The following is a 26,357-nucleotide window of genomic DNA, read 5'->3' on the forward strand; positions in this document are numbered from 1 at the left end:
GATGACATGCTTATCACATTTCTTGTACTTTCCCTGCACTGTGGGGTGGGGGACGGGTGAAAGGAGAGGGCCTGTACAGAACTTAGATGACTTAGTATATTTAATCGTGTTTGCTGTGACATGGAAGTTCCTAATCTAAAGTTTGCCTCAATCCTTTTTACTCCCTCTGGCTTGTAAAGGTGCCTTAAAAATTAAAGATATACACACCTTGACGGTGATAAATAAGGTACAATTCTGAAAACTTAAACTGGGAGAAATGTGGAATAAATAGACCCAAAAGCTTGAACTGAGAATGGAAAAGAACATTCATAGGCTTGTCCTAAATCGAGTTTCATATTATGTCAGTCTGTGGGCGTTGCTGGTTTAAGAAGAAACCACTGTGCTGTCTCTTCTAATATGCATGCACACATAACCCTGTTAACGATTTGGTTAGGTCTTGGGATAGTTTTCTGATTTTAATTTGCCTGGTTTAAAACTGTCTTTATTCTTCTGAGAATCACCAAATTTCCAGATTCAGATGGTATAGAGCCAAACTTCGGAAGATTCTTTCATAACATTGAAATCTCTGCCAATGCATAAGTTGCAGTGATATTCTGTATGTTCTCCAACCTACCCATAGGGTTCAGTTCCAGTTTCTGTGTCTAGCCCCATTGCCTGAAACCTCTCTTTAAATGTCCTCTATTCATAACTTTTATTCTCAGCTTTGGAATTACATTTGGTCTGACTCCTCTGAATTTAGGTTTTTGGTGTTTTGTGGTTGGTTTTGTGTGTGTGTGTGTGTGTGTGTGTGTGCGTGTTTTGTTTTGTTTTTGTTTTTGTTTTGTACTCCACAGAAAGGAAAATGCTTCTTCAGCCCAAACCTAAGGTTTGCAATGAACACCATGATATGGTCACAGGAATTAAGGCCTTTCATTGTCACTGATGATGGGTATGAAATACAGGCATACAAGCTGTTTTTAATTATCTGTATAGAAAAATCAATAACAGCAGTTTGCGCCAGCTCAATGAGTGGCTGGCTCATTGCAGGAAGAGATTACAGCTGCTCTGTCTGCCAACAATATACTCATTCCTCTGACAGAGGCAATCAGGGGTGAGATTCTCAACTCCGTTAGCAGTAGCCTCTGGTAAAAAGTACATGCTTAACTCCCAAATGCGAAATAGCCATTTAGGTTGTCACGAGTAGGGTGATACTGAAGGAAAGGAATTTTCTTGCTCTAACCCAAACCCAACTCATAGTTTTCATTCTATTTATCTTGTCTAAAAAGAAGTGGGGAGTAAAGGTTGGATGGGCAACAAATACTAAATATCATCCATGTGGTTCGTGCTAGAATAATGTCCTAGTCACTTGATTTATTAGCTCCACTCAAGAAAAATGAATCTTTCAGAAATTTATTAGTTATATTGTAATTTTTATTTTCAAGTAATAAAACAGAGGCTGTGGGTGCCTGGATCAGAAGTTATTCCAGTCTCCTCACTAGTATAAATTGAACCAGAATGGGATCTCTGGTTGACTGTTATTTTATGACCCCAATGAACCTTGCCTCCTGATCTTAATGTCTTGTATAATCCCCTTCCACATTAACTTTGGGTTTGTCCCTTTTGCTAATGTCCCTTTTAGCTGGTGTGAAGCAAGTAGTGGTTTCATAGGCACTTGCCCACTGGGGCTTGTCCCTTTGGTCTGCTCTTTCTGGGGACCCAGCACCATTATGACAAATCCCAACTTAGCCACATGGGGAGACATGCAGAGAGAGAAAGATGTCTAGCCAGCCCTGATCTGTTTCAGCCACCCCAGTGGAGGCATCCATCCAATGTGTGATTGAAGAGGATATCTCGGATGGTCTAGTCCCAGTGTGTGGCAGAGTAGAGCTGCCCTGACGAGTCCAGTCCAAACTGCAGAATCATGAGCAAATAAATGATTGCTGATTTTTAAAGCCACTAAATTTGGGGTGGTTTGAAACAAAGCCATGGATAACTGAATCAGAGTCTCAGCATCTGAAATGACACAGCCCAATTGGCTTGACCATTTGTGATCCATTCCCTTATGTTAGTGAAGACAGGAGAGGGAATAGTTACATGATTTTTTTTAGCCCACCAATAATTGAATTTGTGCATTGAAATGGCCCATACCACACTATAGGATCAGAATTACAGAGTTGGACAGTCCTCACAAGGTATTTATTTGTATTTTCAAACACTCCACTTTGAAAATTAAAAAAAACAAAAACAAAACAAAAACTGGAGTCCACAAAAATTAAACTAGGAATAGAATTCAAGCCTCATGATTCTCCCAGTATCTGCATTATGTTGACTCCAGTGGTTTCCAACACTTTCATGGACACAGACCACTGTTAACAACACTGGAACATAATTAATGCTAAATTAATGTGAATTAATTTGTTTGCTTTATTGTACTTTTTCTGCTAATGTTCATCTAAAGCTATCAGATCTATGGCTATATCCATATCAGAGGACATAGTTTATGCTGATAATCAAGTCTTTGAGAGGAAAGGTGAAGTGAAAGACTGAGAAACTATCAGTAGGAAAATAGCTTCCAGCCACTTTCTCACTTCATAAAGAAGCAGCTGTGTCTGCAGTCACTCCATAATATGGTATTTCAGCCTCAATGACCCCTGATTTGAGAACTCTGCTTCAGGTCTTGATGGACATTTAAGGAGCTGCAGTCCCAAGCTTTCAAGGCACTTGAACTTATTTGTTTTCTTTCTCTTCCTTCCTTCCTTCCTTCCTTCCTTCCTTCCTTCCTTCCTTCCCTGCTTCCTTCCTCCTTACTCCTCTCTTTCTCTCTTTCCCTTCCTACATTCCTCTCTTCCTTCTTTTTATAAAAAGCCACTCACTCAATGATTTGGAGGAGTTTTTGGCTCCTAATGAAGAGCTACCTTAGGTTCTTGGGGAAGATAGTGCACACTAATCATTTGTGAGTTTCTAAACCCCACGTATGCCGGTCTGATAAGCCTCTGGCCATGGGGTCAAGGAATCACAAAACGTGAGGTTAGAAAAGCTACTAAAAATTATTCTGTACTGTAGGTTCTTAAGATACATCTTTGAGGTTAAGAAAACCCAACTGTTTATGACATATTTTATCCAGTTTACAATAAACTTGAGATAGTTGACCAGTAATATTCTAGTTATTCAACACTTCACTATTCAGGTTCCTGTGGTTGCAAATGCACAGCAGATCAAAAGTTGCGGTGGCATAGAACCATTAGCTTTTGAACACATCACTAGCAAAATTAGTCTCTACTTAGCCTTTCATTCCTGATGCTAGCATCTACCCTCAACTGTTGAACCAACATCTTATTGGGCAGTCTCTCACTGATTTTTTGAATGCTGTAATATCTTAACGATACATCATAATACAAGGAAAATAAATTATAAAAATAAATCACAAACCTTTTAAAAGATATAGAACAATGGCAGTGTAGTTTCTGGAAGTGAGAATAATTGAATTGCAAAGAATAAGGGGGAATCTTGGAAAATTGATGAAAGCTTTATAAATTATTGTAAATATAATCATGCTTCAGATTTAAAATGTGAAGTAAGGCATATTATATTGTGGTACAATCTGCTGGAAAAACAGAAACAAAATGTAAAAAATAAATTAACATTTGATGTATTCTTTGGGTTAATAATTAGTGTGTATTTTTAATTATAACCTAAATTTATTATATAATATGAATATTTTCATTTTATTCTTCAATATAACAATCCCCATTTACTATGAAATGTTGGTCACTTATCTAAAGAGGTATTTTCCAGGTTCTAATTGTGCTCAGATAATGAGGCCCTCCTGTACTTGTTAATTGTATTATATGCATTATTCAGCTTCTGATACAAAGGACAGAAAGAGATGACCATTTATTGAATGTCTTTTACATTCCATGATCTGCTCTGAGTACACATTACACTCATTTTTTCATTATTAATCCTCGTTACAACCTTCTGGAGTAAGTACCTACCAGTAATCCCATTTTATAAATGAGAAAAACCAAGGTTTAGGATTTAAGTAGCTTGTATAAATTCAGATAGGTACTGTGTGAAAGAAAAGGAATTATGATCATAAGTTGTTTATCGATGGGGTTCAAGGAGTCATTAAATAACATACCACCTTACTGTTTAAGTTCCAAGCCAATTGAGACATTAAAAATAAATAAATACAAATAAAGCAGGACAAAGCAAATGGGAGCCCAAAATATTGCTTTTATTAATGATAAATCTGATATTGGAAATGTGGTTCATATGGATGGACTAGTGGGCTTGCTGTTATGGCTTCTAGAAGGACACAGCCCACAGGATGGCATTGCATGTTGTTTCCTCAAGTCTTCCTACCCTGGAAGTGGAAAAGAACTATGAATTGGAACAATTGGGGTCTAGAAAATTCATCAGCAAGAGATATATGATTGGCTGGTTGGGAAAAATAATCTTCTTTAGCATAACTTCCTCCTTTAATAACATTTGGCCACACACACATCTTTTGTGCCACTGTTAGAGATAAAATATTTGGCTGAATGAGGCATTAGTATCACTTATTGGGAGTCTATCTTAGGCTCTAAGTGTTTTCTTATTCTAAACATTATGACAGAAAAAGTGCTTGAAACATGAACCAGTTATCAGCAGATCCTGCTAAGGAGTTCTGAGTTTATATGGTGAGATCAACAAAGAACTCTAAAGAGACTGAAATAGAAAATGAAAAGTCTAAGGAAAAGAACAGAACTGCTTACAGACTGTTTGCACAGGCAGAAGTAAGTAACCTGATGGAGATGAAGAGGAAAAGAACTATTTTCCCACACAACAGCTTTTTATTAAGCCTGTGGTAATTAAAACAGGAAATTAAAATGTTGCTAAAACTTAGTACAGATAAAGGAGCTGAAATCCAGCATTAGAAAAACAAACCAAAACAACTCAACAAAAACCCAGGTTAAGTGCAGGTAACAGTGTTTGGTCTTCAGGGGAAGAGATCACGTGATTACAGTTTATTCATCATACCGAGGGGAAAAAGTCTGCCTGTGTCGTGGAAGAGTTGGTGCAGATGTCTGCCTTCTGCAAACTCCATCTCTGCTGCCTGCCTCCCATTATGGAGGCTGAAAAAAATCATTATCTCCAACTTACTCAATCTTTCTTCCAAGAAAGGTCACATCTGACCCTGTCATGGCTAATAGTATGCAAGGAAGGGTCTTCTGGGGGCCTTGGAAGGATTTATTTTTTTCCCCACATGAAGGAGATACTCAAGGAGAGACCCTCTGCTGAGCACCACTCCTGAGACGTAGTCATCTTGTGAGACACGAGATGCAGGACAAGAGCGTGGCAGAGACACCAAATGGGCTCTGAAATCTTGGAGACACTGAACCATTGCCAACGACCACAGATTTCCAGAAGTCTTGTTATGTGAGACATTGCTAGACAGGTTTTCTGTTATCTGAAGCTGAAAGCATTCCTAACTATTCCTAAAAATGGAGGCCACACTTTAGGACAGAAATGTATCTTCTCGTCTGAATTCCATCATGATTTTTCTCTAACAGTTTAGTTTCAAAAGGTAAATAACCATAACGATTCATTTCCCACAGATCAAAATGTTATGTAATGTGGCAAAAAGATAATGAAAAGTCTGGGAAGATGATGACCAAAGAAGGTCCAAGTACATTCTAGGTCAGACCTGGCTCAGACGCCGACTTGACCACCTCGAGCTGTGTGATTTTATCTGAAAAATAAGGATAATGAGTCATTTACCTCATGGGGTTGTTGTGAGAATTACATGTGATCTTTGTAAATTGCTTACCTCAACGCTTGGAAGATGAAGAAGATTATGGCCTGTTATTACATACTCCTGAATTTGCAAAATAAATGTTCAACTTTATAGTCATCTCCTTGGTATCAACTTGTACTTTTCCAGTTTTTCAGGAAAACTTTGTTCTGTATTTACTTCTTAAATATACTCATTCTTCCTTTTTGATAAAATTCCCATTGGTGCCAAGTTTCTCCTGAGTAGTCAGGAGACTGACTTTAGATATTATGCACAAGTCAACCACTGCATTCTTCTTACCAACCTCTCCCTGACTCATCTGAGTAGGATGGGACCAAAATTAGTGTCATATAAGGGAAGTTTGGAGAACAAGGTGCAAGATGGCTACGTAAAAGGAACTGGAGATACCCAGCCCTACACACATAAAAGCAATACCCAAGAAATGTCATTGAGCTGGGGTAGGGGAATGGAGCAGAAATTAGGGTGGCTCTGATCCTCTCACTTGTGTACACAGAGAGCCAAAACAAAAGAAAACAACGATATGACGAGAAAGAAGACTCACAAACATACAACACAAAACAAAGTAAGAAGCAAGTAGGATTTAAGACATTGAAATTATAGGCCTTGGGCAATAGCAAAAATCTGGTTACAAATGTACTAAATATTCATGAGAATAATTGTTTAAATGGATAAGAGCAGGGCACTCAGGGAGGAGGAATTGGGGTGGAAAACAAGGCTTAGTTAAGCTACCAAATTTGTCCCTTATGTAGTAGATAACCAGGTTTTTATTTAAACAAAGACACAACTTCCTATTTCTCTAATCACTTCGATATAAGGAACCTCCAAAATATGGTTACTTCCAAGTAGGGGCAAAATGAAAGAATTAGTCATTAGCAAAGTTTCTCCTTTTCACTTCAGAAATGGAAGCATTGAAAATTAAACACCCCCTTTTAATGGGTAAACTCTAGTTTGGGAAGATTTTTATTACAGGGTTGAGAGCTTCTTACATGAACTGATTTAGAGAGGCATTCTAAATGGACTAATCAAAGTGAGTGGCCCAGAGGCTTAGATCATGCTTTGAAAACACATAAAAAGTGAATTTAAAACTGTCAATTTGTGCCGTGGTATAGGTATATAGTTCTTTTAAATCTTGCTTAAGTAATGCACTCTCCACTTGAATCTCACATAAACCTCCAAACAGAGCATTTCTGAGAGTGGACTTATTTCTAGCTGCCCAGTCCTGTTCCCTGTCTCAAAGTTTGGCATAACCATCCACAGAGCTCGAATCCTAGGGGTTATTTCTGATCTTTTTTTCCTTTTGCCATCCAGAGCCAGTCATCTACTGATTCTTGTCCATTATTTTCTTTCTAATCTGCTGTCCCTCCATCATCATTGCTGGCTTACTTATTCAACCACCATGATTTCCCAGTTGCATTATCTTAACCCATATCCCCACTGCATCTTCACTCCCCCTCCCCCTCGTCCAGGCAGCCAGAACCAGACCTTTAAAATGGAAATCCAATATATGGTGCTTCTTAGCTCACAACATACCAAGGAATGCCTAAAACAATACAATAAACTCTAACTTCCATATGAATGTTGGCAAGGTTATCCATAGACCTGACCCAAGCTCATCTCATCAGACGTGTTTGCTACAGTCTCTTTCTAAGCATGCTCTGTATTTAAAAAATGGCAAATCTATATATAATAGTCAGTTGCTGTGTCTCAGTTTTGATTTCTCTCTAACAAACAAGAAATAGAAAGGGATATCTATCTATATAAGTATCTATACATTGGCTTCTCCCTTCAACCCAACCTTTTGTTTTCTTGTCTGGATTTCCACCGGAATTTCTACTGGTGTCAATCAAAAATGTCAACCCATTAAACACAACAGGATGAGTCAGCAAGGTAACGCGAGGGCTAAGAATTTAACTTCTTACAGCAATTACTATTCGTTTACAGTTTGAAAGAATGCAAAATCTGGAAATTACAAGCCAGAATACATTATGACAGGATTTGGAAATGAGAAGGAGGTGGTGATTAAGTGAGGTAGTCGCAATTATTCAAATTTTCAATAATCTACGCCTCCCTTTGCACACAAGATATGTATTATATTCAACCTAATTCTTAGAAAGTAAGAGTTTTTTTCTACACTATAGAAAATGAAAATGAAGCAGTGACCTGTTGTGAATGCTCTGGTTTCAAGAGAAGACCTCAACACACACTGGATGTGAATGAATGCCGTGAGGCAACGACTCAGAAAGCAGCTGATTGGGGCACTCGAGTCCCACTAAATAATTCAGAATCCCTAATGGAAATCAGATCCAATGTTTCCCCAGTGGAAGCACAGCCCTTCTTGGTTACCCGATATCCGGCGAGCTACTCAAGAGCTTTGGAAAACAACAATACGGTAAAAGGTAAAAAATATTTTAATGGCGTTCATATTCTCCTGGGTACTTTCTTGGCACGAAGTTCCCAGCTTCCTGACAGCTGCTGCCATTGTGAAGAGACAGGGAGAGTGAGAGAAAGAAATCAATATTTAAATCTGAAACAGCCAGAAAGTTCCATGAAGGGCGCCAGCATTAACTGGTTTGTGTATGTGTTTGGCCTTTCAAAAGCCCCCAGTCTTAAGAGGAGAGAAGGTATTCTAAGTAAACAACTCATTAAGAATCACACAGCAACACATTTAATTTAAGGAAGAATATTCATGTGAGACTTTGTCTAGAAATTTCAATAATAGCATCAACTGTTGCATAAAGTAATCTCTCTCTCTCTCTCTCTCTCTTGCTCTCTCTCAAAACAGGAAGAGAATATTGATTTCCCAGCCTTGGCCACCAGCCCCACCCCTTCTCACTATAAGCATTAAGATGAATGAGTTGGTGTCTCTAAAAGCACAAAATAATCTTCAAGAGAGTACCACTTTATAAATAAAAAAAGCTTTATTATTATTGGGTAGAAATGTTAGAGAGAAAGTTGGAGCTCTTATCAAAGGCTGTTGGTGCCCCGACATTTGCTGTCAGCTCTGAAAAGGTGGCTGTGAAATTCATTGTATCCAATCCTGGTTGGCTTTGGGCCCAGCATACAGTGGGATTTCTGGCCAATGGCCCCGTATAGCGGGGACGACTGGCACCCGGCCCAGGGATTAGAGAGCTTTCATTTCTTTGTCTCATTGATATTAGTCACAGAATCTCCCTTTTCATGCACAACCCAAGCCCGTGTGGGGGTCCAGGGCAGGGGAGGGCAGAAGCAGAAATGACTGCGGACTCGGGGCTCTGGTACCCCTCAGAGTAAGAAGAAAATTTCCATTTCCAACTCAGCAGTCCAACATCTGTATCTATTTCGTTATGCACATTTAGCAGGAAATGGATAGTCTGGTGTGTCCTTGAAAGGAAAATTGCTTTATAGACATAAGATACTGTGGGTTAACCTTGGCCAAACAAGGTATTCAGTATCTTTAGGCTTCTTTTGCTTTCCCCCTCTCGAATGAACTAATGACTTCTGAAATTTCATCTCAAGGAGCAGCAATTTTCGTAAACAGAACTTGCGGGCACATTTCCTTCCATTCTAGACACGTGTGTTCGTGTGTACCTGCGTGTATCGCTTTCCTTTCCATTCCTTCTTTGCATGTGTGTGCATAATCGTGTACTTGTCCAAGGGTAGGTGGTGGATGCTTGGCAGAATCCATCTGTACTAATAGGTCCCAGAGCCACATTCTACTTGAATCTCAGAAAATGTTCTGCTGAGTTCCACAGAGTAAACTTTGGTCTCAAATAATATTCATCTTGTCTTAAATATTCATATGCAATAGAAACTGAAAGTCATTTCCAAAATAAAACTAGGACTATGAATTGCTAAATAGCAACTGATCTTAAAATAAACCACAGAGCCCCAACATATCATAACAAAATGACTCAGGCTCACATCTCTTTGCCTGATTCCCCTAAAAAAAAAAAAAAAACCCTTTCAATACAAGAAAGGAAGTGTTAAAGTCTTAAGGAAGGTCTAAATGGGGTGCATGTGCATAAGCTTTTCGTTATCTTACAGAACTGTCATTAGTGAGAAATTAATCTCAGATATGAAATATGTATATTTTCTCGAACCAGTTGAGTGGCAGAGGGAGTCAGTGAAGGGTGGGGAGAGAAGACATATAAATGTCTTTGTGAAAAGCTGTCACCCTCCTCTCTCCTTGTTATTGGATTAAACTTCTGTTTCCCCAGCTATAAAGTAGTAATAATGATATCCATCCTTATAGGGTTCCTGATGTGTACTCAGTGAGAAAATATATGTGGAAGACTTCGTGAAACTTACATTATTCAAAGGGGGTGAAGTTGCGTATCACTTGGGGATGGCACTGTTTAAGAGGGGAAATTAAAAGAAAGATGAATTTTGTTCCTGTGAATACACGTTAGGGCTTCCAAACTCCAAAAATTGTAATAAAATGTCTAATCGCACACCCAGAATGGCAGGAAGCTTGAAGATTCCTGGTCCTACTATATTTTAGAGATAAGACAATCAAGATCGAGAGCCATCCGTGATTTATCCGAAGTCTGAAACTAACCAGCAGCAGCTGGAGGGCATCTCACTCTTCACTTTAACCCCATATTCTTGTATCTGCATTCCTTACAAAGGACAACTCGCGGGGTTTTGCTGTTGTTGATAAATGAACTATGAACTCTGAGAGAGGTGGTGATGGTGATGGGGCAGCTCCGTGTGGCTGTGTCATTCTGGAAGGCTTCATGCTACAGGAGGCACTTGACGGAAGGGTAGGGTGTTAGTGAATGCAGAGCAGGGAAGACCTGATCTTACAGAACAGAGCAAGAGCCCGTGAGGCGTCATGCCGCACAATGTACACAGAGAGCACTGGGGACAGCTACCCGGCTACAGTAGACATAATTCATTGGAGACAATAAGAAATTAAGTGCATTATTAAAGGCCAAATTTCAGAGGATGCCCTTCAAATAAATTTTACCGGACGCTATCAGAGCTTAGGCTCTGGAATGAGAGATTGATGAGATGACAAGTTCTTCGTAGATTTTCTTTCATTGAGGCTGCCTCCATGCTTTACGACATCACTCTTCGTAAATATTACCCAAACCATGTCCATCTGTTTTAGAAGCCCCCATGTCTCTGTCCTGTCCACCACAAAGGCAAATTCCAGATCTGCCACACGTGAACCTCACTTCAGCTCAGGTTTGCTCCCAGACCTAGCCCCTTGCTTCAGCCAAAGGGGTCTACGAATCATACCCATTATTCTTGTTGGACGTCGTGGGCTTCACCCGCTGAAATAATTGCTGTCTCTGACTCCACCAGCCACACTTCTTTAAACCCATTCTTCAAAACCCAAATATACCTCCTTCCATTTCTGTTTTTTTTTTTTTTTTTCTTTTCCTAACCTTTGATGTGGATCCTTTTTCCTCTAAACTGAGAAAAACCACCTATTACTATAAACTCCTATACTTTTATCAGTGATGCTGTATGTGTAAGTTCTTTGAGGACAGGGGACACGTCTTCACACGTGGTACTGTGTTCGTGTGTCCCTAGCTGCCCTGCGTGAGCGGGTCCTGAGGCAGAATCTCAGAGGGTTGCCTGGTCAGGCCTCAACGCACCACAGACATCCTTTTGGGTTAACTATCAACTGAATATCTATTAATAACAGCAGTTGGCAATCTACTTTGGAAAATAAGCAAAGAAAAATGGATGTCTTAAAATAAGGGACTTGGCTTTTGAAAGTCTTAAGATACGGTTTGTTTTGACGTGGATCTATTCCCAATATAATGCAGGGTCTGGCCCAGAATTTAGTGTGGCAATTTTAAAGATTCTTTGTTAATGTAACAAATGATGATAGAGTGTTTATTAATTAGCAAGTAATGTTCTAAACATGTTAAAAACATAATTTTTGCAGCAAACTTAGAAGGCAGGCACTGTCATTACCCTCACTACACAAATGGTAAACCAAGGCACAGAGGGGTAAAGTAACTAACAAAGGCCACACCACCAGTAAGTGAGAGACCCAGGCTTTGAAACCAGGTAATCTGACTACAGCCAATGCTGTTAAACACTATACCACACTATCTCTTTATTTTACTCTGTAAGCCAACTTTATTGAGGTACATTTAATAATTTTAGTTATATACAATAAAATGTACCCACATAAAACATACAGCTTGATGATTTTTGACAAATGTATATTTCTATGTAAACACCACATCAATAGAATATTTGGTGGTTCTACCAACCTCTCCCCAACCTCAACTCGAAGTCACAGGTACAACCACTGATCTGTTTTTTGTCAATGTAGATTAGGTGGGCTTTTTCTAGAATTTCATATAATGGAACCATACAGTATGTGCTCAGAAGTGTCTGGCTTGTTTTGCTCAGTGTAATGTTTTTGCAGTTAATCCATGTTGTATGTATCAACATTTATTCTTTTATTTCTGAATAATATTCATTGAATGGATCAACCAGATTTTATTAACAAATTCATCAACTGACGGATTTCTAATTTGGGTCAATTATAAATAAGGTTGTGATGGACATTTATGTGTACACTTTTGTGTGGGACACATATATGTATTTAACTGGAGTAAATAGCCAACAGGGAAAAGTCTCCATCAGATGGTAGATGTCTGTTTAATTATGAGAAGCTGCCAAACTGTTTTTCATAGTGGTTGTACCATTTTATATTCCCACCAACACTTGGGATTGTCGGTCTTTTTAATTTTAGCTCTTTCAGTAGGTATGTGGTGGTATCTCCTTGGGGTTTTAGTTTGCATTTCCTTGATAAGGAAAATGATGCGAAGCATTTTTTCTTATTGGGATTTGTGGATTTTCTTCTGTGAAGTGTCTGTGGAGACCATTTTTTAAATTGGGTTGATTGACTTCTGATTATTCAGTTACATGAAATCTTTAATTTCCTAGATCATAATCTTTGTCAGACATATAGTTGAGAATATTTATTTGCATTCTCAGGATTGCCTTATTATTGTTTTTAGTGGTAGCATTCAAAGAACAAGATGTTATTTTTATAAAATTCAATTTATCAATGTTTTAATAACAATTTACGTGTTTTTCATATTTTATCTAAGAAACCTTTGCCTACTCCAAGGTAACAAAGATTTTCTCCTATTATTTTCCCGAGAAATTTTATAGCATTTGCTTTTGCAATTAGGGCCACAATCCATTTTGAGTTTATTTTTCGCTACAGTGTCAAAATTTACGTTTTTCCCATGATTATTCAGTTCTCTGGGGACCATTTGGAATGACAATCCTTTCCTCGTGAAATATGTTTGAGTTTATTTGTAAATTGATGGTTTTGTTCTCCATTGATCTAAAAGTCTATCTTGATGCCAATATTGCACAATAATCTTGATTATTTTTGCTTTCTGGGACTTGATATCAAGCCGTATGAATCCTCCAACTGTGTTCTTTATTTTAAGAATGTTTTGCCTACTTGAGATCCTTTGCACTGCCATAGAAATTTTGGCACCAGTGTGTAAATTTCTATTAGAAAATCTATTGGCATGTGGCTTGGATTACACCGAATCTGTAGATAGATATGGATTGAATTTACATCTTAGCAGTGTTAAAATTTCAGACTGATGAACATAATGAATCTCTCCCACTTATTTCCACAGCTTCCATCAGATATGTCTGGTGCTTTTCAGTGTCTAAGTCTTGGACATGTTTTCTTAAACTTATCTCACTACTTATTCATGCTTTCAAGATACATTTTTTAATATTTATTTTTCCAATGATTAATTGCTAGAATATGGACATAAAATTGAGTTTTATAATTTGAACTTGTATCTAGCTAAGGGCACTTAGTTCTAGAAGCTTCTCCATAAATTACAATTTTCTACGTATATACACTCATGCCACGCGGGAATAAAAATTGTACCTCTTTCCATTATTTTTATTTCTTTTTTCTGGCCTTATTTTACTGGCTAAGATCTCCAGTACAATATCCAATAAAAGTTATAGCAATGGTGATTTTTGCCCCATTCCTAATCTTTGATGGAAAGCATTCACTTTCACTAGTAAGCATTCACGGTAGCTGGGCGCTTTCTGCAGAATAAGGTCTGATCAGAACAAGGATGTTCAGTTATATTCTTAAGTTGCTGAGAATTTTTACCATGAATGGGTGTTGAATGTTTTCAAATGCCTTTTCCTCTATATGCAAACGTATTCTTTTTGTTCCTCTAATTAGTCTGCTAATATAGTGAATTATGCTATATGATTTTCACATGGAAAACCAAACTTGCTTTCCAGGGATAAACACCCAATGTGATATACAGCCATATTCTTTTACACATTACTGGCATTGATCTGATGATATGTGTTAAGGGCTTTTGCATTTATTCTCCTGAGGGATATTGGTCTGCAGATTTAGTTTTCTTGTAACTCTTGTGCTCAAACTCTTTTGGGTATTTCAGGCCTGATTTGCTGGGTAAGTGTGGAGGAGGCTCAAGGCCTGCTCCTCAGCTTTGCCAGTTGAGAACGTTATTTTAACAGCTCTTGATGAGAGAGACAAGATTGAGGGGCTTAAGTCAAGCTACTGAGACTCATAGCAGCTTGACTGATAAAAGTGTAAATTTATAAAATTTATAGGCATTGTTGGTTGCTTCCCAAATCTAGTCTACCTCCTCCTTTTGCTGGCATGGTCTGTGTGGCCACATGACTGGGAAGGCTGGATCTATTCTCCACTGGGGTTGGGGCCTAATTTATTTTTCTTTTTTAAATTTTTTATTTAAATTCAATTTAGTTAACATATAGTGTATTAGTTTCAGGGGTAGAATTTAGTGATTCATCAGTTACATATAACACCCAGTGCTCATTACATCCAGTGCGCTCCTTAATGCCCATCACCCCATGGCCCCATCCCCCCACCCACCTGGGCCTTATTTACTTTAAGCCAAATATGCCTGATGCTCCTCAAAACCATCCTGAAAAGTCTTGGTTGACAAACTGAAGATGCAGTCAAAAGGTGGAAACACCTGGGTCCTTGAAGACTTTGAAATACTGACTTTACCAACCTGTCTTGTTTGAGATAAAGTCCCAAAATATTTAAGCCATTTTAGTTGAGTTTTGTGTTTTTTTAATTAAAAAAAAAGAGCACAAGGATTACAAAGATTGTCTAATAGAGAAGTACGTTTCGTAATCTAGTTACAGTGATCAAAATAATAAAGTTTTATTTTATGACCTTTGGAATATTTCAGAGAGAGGAAGAGAAGTATATTAATGGGACTTCTATCAAACTCTGTGAGCCTGATGGCTTGTCCTTTTGCATTCTAGGGATATTGCGGCGCTCAGAATGATAACCAAGAATCTAAACATCCTGACAAGTAGGCAATCCGAGAGACACACGACAAACTTTTCATCCGGTTCCTTCACATTTTTTCACTCCGTGCTGCTCACACTTCTTGTATTTGTCACTGCAAAATCAGTGGCCTCATTTTCAGAACACCCCTAGGACATGTCATAATTTCTGTGGTTTCAGATTGTCTTGCATGGGTTATATTTTCACCTGTAGTCTCATGAAGGGGCTCATTAATTACACCTAGAGAGGCTGGTCCCTGGCAGGGAGGGCAAGCATTAGTAAGCTGAAGCAACCACTGCGGCATGTCTGGGGGGCAGAGAAAAGTGCGAAAGGGTGTTTGCAGTTAGTTAGTTTTCACCAAGAAACAGGGAGAAGAAGTTCAGACAGTGGATTACTATAGTAGCCTCCTATCTGGGACCTCTGTTTCTGTCCTTGCCCACCTGTGGTCTATTCAACACAGAGGGACCATAGTAAATCAGTCAGATATTGTCACTCTCAAAGGCTTCCCACCTCTTCAGAGCAAAAGTGGAATTCCTTACATTAGACAAAGGCTATGCATGATCTGGCCTGGACGCTTATCTCCACTCACTGAGCTCCTGCCACAGTGGCCTCCTTCCTGGTCCTCTAACACGTGGGGCAAGTTCAGGCCTCAGGGCCTTTGCACAGACCCCTTTGCCTGGTGAGTCTCCTCCCAAATATTTACTTGGCCAACTCCCTCCCTCAATTCTTTTAAGTTTTCACTCAAATTTCACCCCAGGGAGCTTTTCTTCTCCCAAATTGGCAATTTTATCTTCCTTCATTGCCTTCCCTCTCCCCCCATGGCACTCCTCACATCTTTTAAAAATTTAATTAATTAGCTAATTAAACTTGTCTATTTATGTAAACAAAAATTTAAGCTCTAGCACAGTAGGGATTTTCATCTGTTTTTGCTCATGGCTCTATTCACTCAAAAACTTGAGTCTTCAAAGGATATTGGCTAAATGAACAGAATGAGTTGAAATCTTGAATCAGCAGGCCCATGATGAGGCAGCAGGATGAAGGTTGGATTTGGAGTGAACACTTTGGAGTGCGGTTGAACATATCTTCCACTTGAACTTTCGTGTAAATGCTGAGTTGAAGTAAATTATGTCTAATCTCAACCTCAGAGATTGCTATTCCTTAAAAAAGACTCTAATCTTCCATTATATTTTAAAAGAACGATAGTTAATAATTTAGTCAGGGTTTCTTAATTTCAGCACTATTAACATTTTGGGACAAATAACTCTTTGTTGTGGGGGCTGTTCTGTGTATCGTAGGGTGATCAGCAGCATCCCTGGTCTCTCCTTACGCTAGGTGTGCGGGTGGCAAGCCCCTCCCCTGAGCTGTCACAACCAAAAATGTCTCCAGACATTGTTGAATGTCACCTGGAGGGCAACACTCTCCTGGTTGAGAACCACTGATACCAGTAATTTTCATATATTCCTATTTGAATAAGGGGTTATATATATTTTTTTATTTTTTATTTTTTTAAAGATTTTATTTATTTATTTGAGACAGAATGAGAGAGAGAGAGCACATGAGAGGGGGGAGGGTCAGAGGGAGAAGCAGGCTCCCTGCTGAGCAGGGAGCCCGATGCAGGACTCGATCCAGGGACTCCAGGATCATGACCTGAGCCGAAGGCAGTCGCTTAACCAACTGAGCCACCCAGGCGCCCAGGGGTTATATTTTTGATATAAGACATGTAATGGAGTGGACGTCATGGGGATATCATGCTTACTTTTTCAACCCTGTAGTCTAAGCACATAATGACCGGTAGCAACATTTACATTTGTAAATGTTCAGATAAAGTTTAGGAAGAAATAGAAAATGGATAACCCCTTGTTTAAAGGCCTAGAAACTCTACCCTTCAGGAGTGATAGTGAATGTTGAGGAGTCTCTTTCAGAAAAGAGCTTTGGCAAAATAAAAATAATGAAGAACAATGTGCATTCCTCCCTAATTTATACAGATGAAATCACACTAAAACAAATATTGCTTCATCACTGGGAAAATGGAATCACAAGGGGGAAAGAAGTCACATGAAGTCTGTGAGTAGAGGGGACACAGCTCCTTATTCATTTATTTCTGCTTTAGGATGATATGTGGTGTGTGTATGAAGAGTTTGGGTATAGGGATAGATGGGAGGTTTGTAAGTGAATTTCTGATGCCTCCCCTTTTGAAAAAAAAATGGTTGGTTGACTGATTAAAAGGTCTACTTGTAGAGACACCTCTTGGACCCTAGTGGGCACCTTCCTGGGACATTTGTCCAGGTAGCAGTCAACGTAAGAGCCCCAAATCTCTGAGAACTACTTGCCACAAAACAGTGCTTCTAATTTGGGGGGTTGAGTATGGTTCTCAGCAAATGTAAATTTTCAGAGTTATTTAAGGCACTTAATAGATATTTACCAAACTGAATTGAAAGGATGTAACCTCAGAACTGTGGAAAATGGAAGTTTATTTTGCAACCATTTGCGGGAGGATGCCATCGAATGACAAATTGGAAGGAAGTAAAAGGAAGACGCAGCAGGCAAGAACTGATGAGTAGCAGAAAATCTCAAAACTCACTTTTTGAAGTGTTTGGGGAAATTTGTTTTATACTTCCCAATTATTTTATGCGATACTTTTATCTCATCTGTATCAGAAACATCTATAGGTTATCCAAACAACCCTAGCTGTATTACCTTAGCATTGTTTCTCAAGTCAACATAATGGAAATCCAGAAAGCCAAGCAGCCCAGCCTCCGAGTTTCACTAAGACCAGAGTTTGAGCTACATTGATTAAGCCTTATCTAAACCCTTGGGTGTCAAAGGCATGTCACTAAGTAGGTCACTCCAGGCACCAAGGAAGCCAAGAAAGGAAAGAGCCCCCTAAAGGAAAGTGGCATTTAATTGGGAACCTCCAGACATCTGTCACTCTTGGTGACAAGCGCAAGAAAGGACTTCACACATTTGTGACGCGCAGGTGGGACAGGACTGACAGCTGGAGGAACTGGAGCTGCGTGCAGGGGAGGGTGTGTGCGCGTGGGGAGGAATGAGGCTGCTTTTGAAGACTGGGCTCTTTGATCCCGAATATCATTTGAAAAAAAAAAAAAAAAAAAGTCTGGGGCCCAAATTGTATCCTAAAATGCTATCAGCTGTCCATTTAAGCGATCCCCCTTGTGAAGCCGGGGTGCGCACCCACCTAAAGCACAGGTCGGGCCGAAAGTTTGGACAAGAAAGGTTGTGCGGGGCTCTGCTCCCAACAAAACAATGTTTCATCCCCGGGCCTCTTGGTTCAAACCCGCGTGCTCGCTCCTGCGGGGAGAGAGCGGCCCTGGAGACTCCTGCCTTTAATGAGCTTCCCAATCAGCTCGCGAGGGAAAGGCGCGCTCCCTCCCTCGCCCAGCCTGCGTCCTCGCCCTGCCCGCTCCGCTCATCCCTCCCCTTCTCCATTTCCCTTCCGTTCCCTCCCCGGCAGGGCGCAGCGGAGGCCGAGGCTGGATCGGGTTCCCCGCCTGCCCGTCCCAAATCCCGCCGAGGGAGCCGCCGCGCGGAGGCCGAGCCGAAGCGGGCACAGGGGAGCGGGAGCCCGGGCCGTCACCGTCCGGGAGCGAGGGCGCAGCCAGCGGCCACCCGGCACCCGACCGAGCGCAGAGCCTCGCCGCGTTCAACAAAGGCAGCCCGAGCGCGTGCGGCGTTTGCAACTCCCAAGTAAGTGGGAAGCAGCGCGGTTCTCGGCGGCGGCCCCGGGCGACTTTCCTTTACCCTCGCCCACTTGTCCGGGTGCCAGCCGCTGATGGCGGGACGAGTGGCGGAGAGGCTGCCTGGTAGTCCCTGCGAGGGGGCTGCCTCCAAAACGGATTTGCTCCGGAGGCCAACTGAGGCATAGCTGGCCGGGGAGGGGGGGCAGGGGGGTCGGGTCTGGGAGTCGGGGTGCGGGTAGGTGAGGGGGAGGAAAGCAGCTTGGGTCATGCCTTGCACGCCTGTGCACCGCGCGCCTGCTTGCAGCGGGACACCACGCCGGGGCTTGGCGCTTTGTAAAACCTGCCTTGGGAGGTGTGTCTGCGGCGCCTGAGCCGGCGGGGCTCGGGGTCCCGGCCTTGCCCCGCGTCTCCGCCTGCACCTGGGCTTGCCAGCGGCGGCCTCGCGCTGGCTCCTGGGGGTTCTCTGCGGGGGGCCGCTCCTCCCAGGGCCGGGGGACAGCGGGAATCCCGCACCGAGCCGCGACACTCCTGGTCTTGCCCGCCAGCCCGGGAGGGGCTCTAGAAAGGGTCACATCCAAAGTTTAAAAGACACACCTTAAACCCGTCTCCTCATTTGAATGCTACCTTTAATCACCGCCCTGGGCGCAGGCACTTGAACTTTGCAGCTCACGTACATAAGGGTGGGGTATGTTTATTACTAATTTGCCGGATACTTAGTTTCTAAGAAATTAACGTTTTTAAAGCGAGGAACGTACTCACCTCCTTTCCTCCTTCCCATGCAAAACCTCAAACTTCCTCTCTTGAACACACACACACACACACACACACACACACACACACACCTCTTTCTCCTTAACAAAAACACACAGAACACACACCTCTAGTTTATACACACTTTGCTGTTAACCTTTTTTATCTATGTTAACAGCTGCTTTGTAAGTTTGGGGATACATTGAAAAAAATAGGAGTGGCATGGGGGGCGGAGAGGAGGCAGATGAGGGAGAATGAACAATGGGCGTGACATCAAAGTTTCCCTCTGTCTGAGCATCTTTCGTCTGGGTGGGCATGTTGTTTTAGCAGCTTGAGAAAGGTGGTGTGTGCCTGTGAGTGTGGGAGCAAGGGCCTGGGAGGAGGTTGAGGAGCTACCAAGAAGAGCTTTTGGACTAGTAACATAAGGAAGCAGTTTCATGATTCCAGGCAAATGTGAAGCTGATGAAACAGTAGAGCCCATTTAGCCCCTTGATTACTGGGGACTAATTGATATGTGGAGATATTTCAAGGTATTGATAGCGAAACAAAAGAAGTGTCTCCCAGCACAAAATAAAGCATGCATTTTCCATCTTCATTATGTGCCTTTTTAAGTAAATTATGCACTTTAAAGACCAAATCATTAAAAAACACTCACAGTCCAGTTAAATTCAAAGGAAATTAGAGCGGGTATTAGCTCTTTTCCCCTTTTGGGCTATGGGTTCCTTTAGAGTGGCGATACTTGTACTTTCTCATTGAAACTAGAGCAGATTTTTTTCTTATTTAAACAACAATACCCTACTTCCATTATTCTGTGCTTTAAGAAACTTTTGTGCTGTGAGTTCTCTAACTGTGCTTTACATCTTCACAAGGTAATCTCCCCCCGCCACCCCCCCACCCCTACTGTTCCCAGGCCCCCTTTAGGACAGTTTTTTTCTCATGAGTGAGATCTGTGAGGAGTGCCCACCTGAAGCCATACAGGACCACAGTAGGTGCTCGCTTTCAGCTGGTCACGTGGGGATACAACTGCATTGTATTTTCTTTGTTTTAAAGATTGATTGATTTGAGAAAGGGAAAGAGCGCGTGCAAAGGGCAGAGGGAGAGAGTCTTAAGCCGACTTCGCACTGAGCACAGAGTCCCACGCAGGGCTCATTCCCACGATCCTGAGATCAGGACCTGAGCTGAAACCAGGTGGGGTTGCTTAGCGGACTGCGCCGCCAGGCTCCCCACATTGTATTTTCGAAGAGGGAGCAGTGTTAATGCCCAATTAACATCCTGTTAATATATAACTTGTATTACCTGATGTTTAAATGAGGTATTACAGAGAATGAGGATAATTTAACAGTACATAGAATATAATATATATTATATAATAATACATAGTTCTCTGGTTTCCTAGACCTCTTTGCATGATATTTGGAGTAATAAATTTGCAAATTTATTGAGAGCTTCAGTGCACCTCATTTGGTCTTTACATACAGCAATATGTAGCAGGACACACTTTTTTTTTTTTAAATGGGCATTTTTTTTCTCTAGTAAAGCCAGTTGCCTTGTTTGAATTTTTCACGAAACTTGATCTTTGGAAATAACCTGAGAGAAATAAGGTCCCCAAATAGTTTAATCGCTTTTATCAATAAAATCAATCTTAGAAATGAAATATTTTAGGTTTAGATGCTTTTTTCCCCCCCTTTGAAGATACTCTCGCTTTCTCATTTAAATGACCTCTCATGTGGATTCTGATCCTTTCTCACATGTGGTGTTTTTTGGGGGTTTGGTTTTTTTTTTTATTACTCTTCAAATTTTCTCAGGAGATTGAGTTAAATGGTCTGTGTGGTTAGCTAACGGCAGATCGAAGGCCAGAAGTCAAAATTCAAAATATAAAAGTTTTCCACTCCTGCTTTTAATATGGTGGTGTAGGGCTTTGGGGAGTGGTCCTTGACTTCTCTCCTGAAGGTAATGTCCACATTGAGAGCACCCAGGGGGATCAGAGAGCAAGCATGGTCTACACCTGAGTGCCTTGGAGTCTAGTTTAAGGTGTGGCTTACTCTGGAGCCCTGGGGGGAGTCCAGGCTCTCCAACTGTGCCCTTCCATTGCTGGGATGCTGAATGGGGCTCCTTTAAAAGGTTAAGGCTGCCGTTCTAATGAATAATCAGAAGCACTTCTGTCTCCTCTTGGCACAAGGCCATGCCTTTGCTCTGTGGTAAAGTAATATTCAGATACGGATCTTCTCTTTATGAGCTGGGCCGGCTTTTTTCGATCCAGAGCCAACTGGCCTGAGTGGGATTTGGGCCACAGCCTGACTCTGGAAAGTTGTTCTTCATTCCTGATGTTTATGGCCAATTCAAGTTTCCATCCATCGAGCCATTTTTCCACCCACTTCATGCCAGTCTCATATGTGGCAGAGTTCTCAGTGTCAGACGATCTTTCTAGGTTGTCAAATATAACAAGCCTTTCGTTCTGCCCTGCTTTAATATTTGGTAAAAAAAAAAAAAAGTTAAAATGTCTGCGGTTTAAAAGAGTAACTATAATGTGACATCATCAGAGGGTGTTATATTTATGGTAACATTGTGGATTCGATTATGTAGATCACATTTGCCACGAATCCCTATTTCTTCAGCATAGGCAAAGAATACAGTGAATAGTTGATGCTTGAGATAGTTTGAGAAATAAAATTTAATTTCTTCTGGGATTTGTTTTTTTAACCATTTCTTCACAGTGGATTTAGGTGAAGTGACATATCAAAAAAAAAAAATCATCATGATGTATTTCCTAAAAGCAGAATTCTTAGATTCCTAAACATCATACTTAGTAAAAAAAAAAAAGTCAAATTTTGTATATGAATCTTGAAAGAAGTGAGTCGTCGTAACTGACTCTTAATTCTAAGAAATGTGCTTAGTACAAACCAAAATGTCACTTAAAAGGCAAATAGCATGCTGTATTCCTAACCTTTTGTTTCCACTTCTTCCAACTTTAACACTTCCCTATCCGCCTCGTCTGGCTCTCATTACTCCCTTCTATTCATCCAGTGCCATCATTTCCCATTTAACAAGTCCCAGGGTGTCTTGCCCAATTCCTTTGCCATATCTGTGGTGGTGTATACACCTTCATGTACCTATGTATCGGGAAGGGTTGCCCATATCTTGGGATTCATGGAAGGCTGGGCTTTTCTAGCTGAAATTTTCACATTTTTCTGACCTGGTTCACTGAAATCTGGTTTTTGGTCCAATGTGCTCTCTGTGGACTACCCTGGATTGTTTCCCTTTTGATTAAGACCCTGGCTAGGATCAGTTTATGCTTTCGCCACTATGAGAGGTGTTGGCTTCATTTTCCTCTAGTTTCTCAACTTCAGTGGAGCCAGGATTACTCACCTCCATCCCCCCAGGTCCTCCCTCAGCAATGCAATGTTTCTTGCTCCTATGATGAGTTAATTTAACCATAATAAACAGTTTTTATTATATAAATGCTAGCTGCCTAATACCGTGCTAGACAATGTAATATACTCAAGAAATAAAACAGTTTCTTTTCTCTAAGGCTTACAGTTTTACAATTCCATTTTTATATGGAAATGGTGCTAACTTGTGAAATCCTTTATTACAAATATATTTAAAAGAGATGTCAGACAATGAAAATCCATTTATAGCTCCCCCCACCCGCCAATCTCTGGAAAAACACTTTAAAAGTTACAGGTCATTTCATCAAACAAATGGCTTGCCAACGCTGCTTTCTTATGATTATCTGATTATCTTTTAGTGCAACCTCCCTGACATATTAACTTTCTCCAACTTCCTTGGCCACTCCTCTCAGCATTTTTTTTTTTTTTTTGCTTCCTTTCCCCTCAACTTCCAAATGTAGACATGTGGACATTCATTTCCAAATATTCAGATCTCGCCCCCTACCCCTCCCTCTCTCTCCACATGCTTCAGTATTGATCATGACTCTTTGAGTTTCTACTCCAATTTTCATGAGAGAACTCTCAAATCTCTCCATTCTCTATTGAGTTTTGGTGTCACATCTAAAATTTTTTTTTAAATGAATACTAAAGGGGATGCTTTGAGCATAATCCTAGTTGGGGAAGGAGATTGAAGCAAAGGACTTCTTGTTATTTTATTCTTAATCCCAACAGACTTCTACACATATTGACTGTCCCATTACATGTCAGGTAGTGTGATAGGGGATACAAAAATAAATAGGCTTTCAAATAGCTTATGGGCCACTCAGTGTATGTGTGAATACCATTAAAATAACTACAACACAAGTTACAGTAAGATATGTACATACAAAGTTTTTGTCCTAAGCAGTTCCAGCAAAAAAGTGATTAAAAAAAAAAAAACATTTTAATGAGAAAAAAGGAACTTTAACTCAAAAAGGCTAAACGGAGAAGGTGATAATATTTATTTCAGAATCATCACTGTCTTTTGGTTACTTTATTGCCATTTATTCTGGAAGAGAAATTGAACTCTCGATTCCTTTGTGGTTTCATTTCACATTGGCCATGTGATAAGGCAGATAGGAAATGAGTGAAAGTGACATCTGAGAATTCACTCGGAGTTATTTGGAATAAATATAATATTAAAGACTTGACACATCACCGTAGATGGCCTCTTCAGGAAAATATATACCGGACATGAGATGACTGTCCTTCAGTGGAAATCTATGCATGGAGGAAAAGAAAGCAAATCCTCCCTGTTAGCTGTGGAATTTGGATGAAACTGTGAGTCAGAGGTTGAAGGCACCCAAGGAGGGTTTCCCAGGCAAATCTGTCCTCTAGGTGGAGCTCTGATTCTGCCCTGCTCTTCTCTTCTCCCCTTCAAGTGACTTTAACTCTTGCTTTTCCCAGCAGGGTTGACCCTGGAGGAGCTCATCTTTCCCCTGTCATAGTTACTCACCATTACCACAAGCTCCACCCCACCCACACCATGCACTCTTAACGCCAGGGACTCTCTCCCATTCATCTCAAGAACCCTAGAATATTTAGCACCAGACCATTGAAAATGACCAATAATGTCTGGGAAATGAGTGAAAAAAATAAATGACTCAATACCATTCTCTCTGCCTCTCATGCTCCAAAGACCTTGATGATCTGTTCTCTATACATAATCCCTCTAAATATCACCTGGTGCCAATTTCTTATTTAAATCTGAGCACCCCCATTCTCAGCCTCGAACCTCTATAAAAAGCCTCTCCATCTCTCATTTCTTCACCTCCTTCATTCCAAGGGTCATCTAAGCCTGCCAGTTCTCTGACCTGTCTTCCTAATCATACTCCCCCTCGTCCACTTTATGCCCAAACCTTGAATGGTCTCTGACTCATGGCTACCTCCATAATGGGGAGAGAAATCTGACTTATCTCTTCTTTAACAGACCATGTAATTCAAAGCTATAAGACTAATCACTTGAAGACTTATTTTCATCATAACTCCAATGTGGCTATAAAACATTTGCTTTTCAGAACTTTTTACATTTATTTTTTTATATTTTTGTAACAATTCTAGTTAGGTAGGCTGAGCAAGATTTTTTTTTTTTTTTCAAACGGATACAGTTAAGCTTAGGTTAAGGTGACCTCAGTAAGTGCCATGGAAGTATTAAAACAAAGATTTTGGGGTGCCTGGTTGGCTCAGTCATTAAGCATCTGCCTTTGGCTCAGGTCATGATCCCTGGGTCCTGGGATTGAGTCCCTCATGGGGCTCCCTGCTCAGCGGGGAGCCTGCTTCTCCCTCTCCCTCTGCCTCTCCCCCTGCTCATGCTCTCTCTCTCTGACAAATAAATCTTAAAAAAAAAAATAAAAAAGGTTTTAAAATTCCTACTTTGGGTATTTTCTTCTCTATAACATAATGCCATTTCTTCCTTTGGCTAATTAATTTTTATGTCCCAGTTGCCTCTTACATCAAACCTAAACTCCAAAGTATATATAGTAAGAGGCCAAATAACCTAGGGTAGTGGTTCCCTGTCTTCAGTGCTTATCAGAATAACTAGAGACCTGTCCTAGCTTCCAGATGCCTGGGGCCCATCCCTACAGATTCTGACTTGAGAGGTGGACTCAAGGAACCCGGACATGTGACAGGCCACCTGGATGGTGGTGATGCAGTAGACATATTAGCTCGAACACTCCCATATTTGAGCTCCAAGGTCAAGGAAATCAAGGTAGAAACCACAGAAATACTTACTACTAGCTCTGTGACCATCAGCAGATACTATGGTTTTTCTTCAATTGCCTGGTCTCTCATTTTAATGAGAGCACAAATACTTCCCTTGTAGGATTGCCATGACTATTAATCTAGAAAATGAACATGAAGGACTGAACCCAGAGTCTGATAGCTAGGGAGTGTTGGATGAGGGTGATGAAGGTGTTAATTACGGGGGGGACACAATGACACTGTGCCCAATGACACGGCGCTCCCCCACGGCTTTTATTTCTCAGGCCCAGTTGGGTTCTCAAATAGGCAGACGGAAACCTGGGTGAGACCCTTCTGCTGCTCTCCACACTCTCAGATCATTCTCTGCAAAGGCAGCTCCCAAATGCCCTTCCTCTGAAAAGAAACCTACAACGTGTGGTCATGCTTAGGGCCTGGGGTCTCCAAATCAGGCTTCTGCGGACCGTGGCCTTTCTTGTAGCATCTAGGAGAGCATTGTGCTTTCAGGCCACCCCCCAGTCCAATGCAGCCATCCCATTGCTGACACCGGGGATGCCCATAACCACGTTCTCCCTGACTCCTGCTGCCACCAAGGAAGCATGAGCTCAGAGGAAGGAGTCCGGGTGAAGCTGCACAAACCCACATGGTTTCCTTGCAGTTCTGCCTGTTGTTCGGTGTGGGATGGTGCGTGTGTCACGGAATCTCATGCA

General features: G+C 40.9%; 1 protein-coding gene across 2 annotated transcripts in view; it reads left to right on the forward strand.

The window, feature by feature from the left end:
* Positions 1-18,449: 18,449 nt before the first annotated feature.
* PTN (pleiotrophin) overlaps positions 18,450-26,357 on the forward strand; it is a 97,768-nt gene continuing 89,860 nt past the window's right edge. Inside the window, exon 1 of one of the 2 annotated variants that reach the window (XM_032401496.1) lies at positions 18,450-18,776. The gene's annotated coding sequence lies outside the window, so the exon portion shown is untranslated. The remainder of the gene's footprint in view (positions 18,777-26,357) is intronic. The other variant, XM_032401495.1, reaches the window with a different exon arrangement.

The sequence above is a fragment of the Phoca vitulina genome, unplaced genomic scaffold (genome assembly GCF_004348235.1).
Source record: "Phoca vitulina isolate PV1807 unplaced genomic scaffold, GSC_HSeal_1.0 scaffold4, whole genome shotgun sequence".
Classification (NCBI taxonomy): Eukaryota; Metazoa; Chordata; class Mammalia; order Carnivora; family Phocidae; genus Phoca; species Phoca vitulina.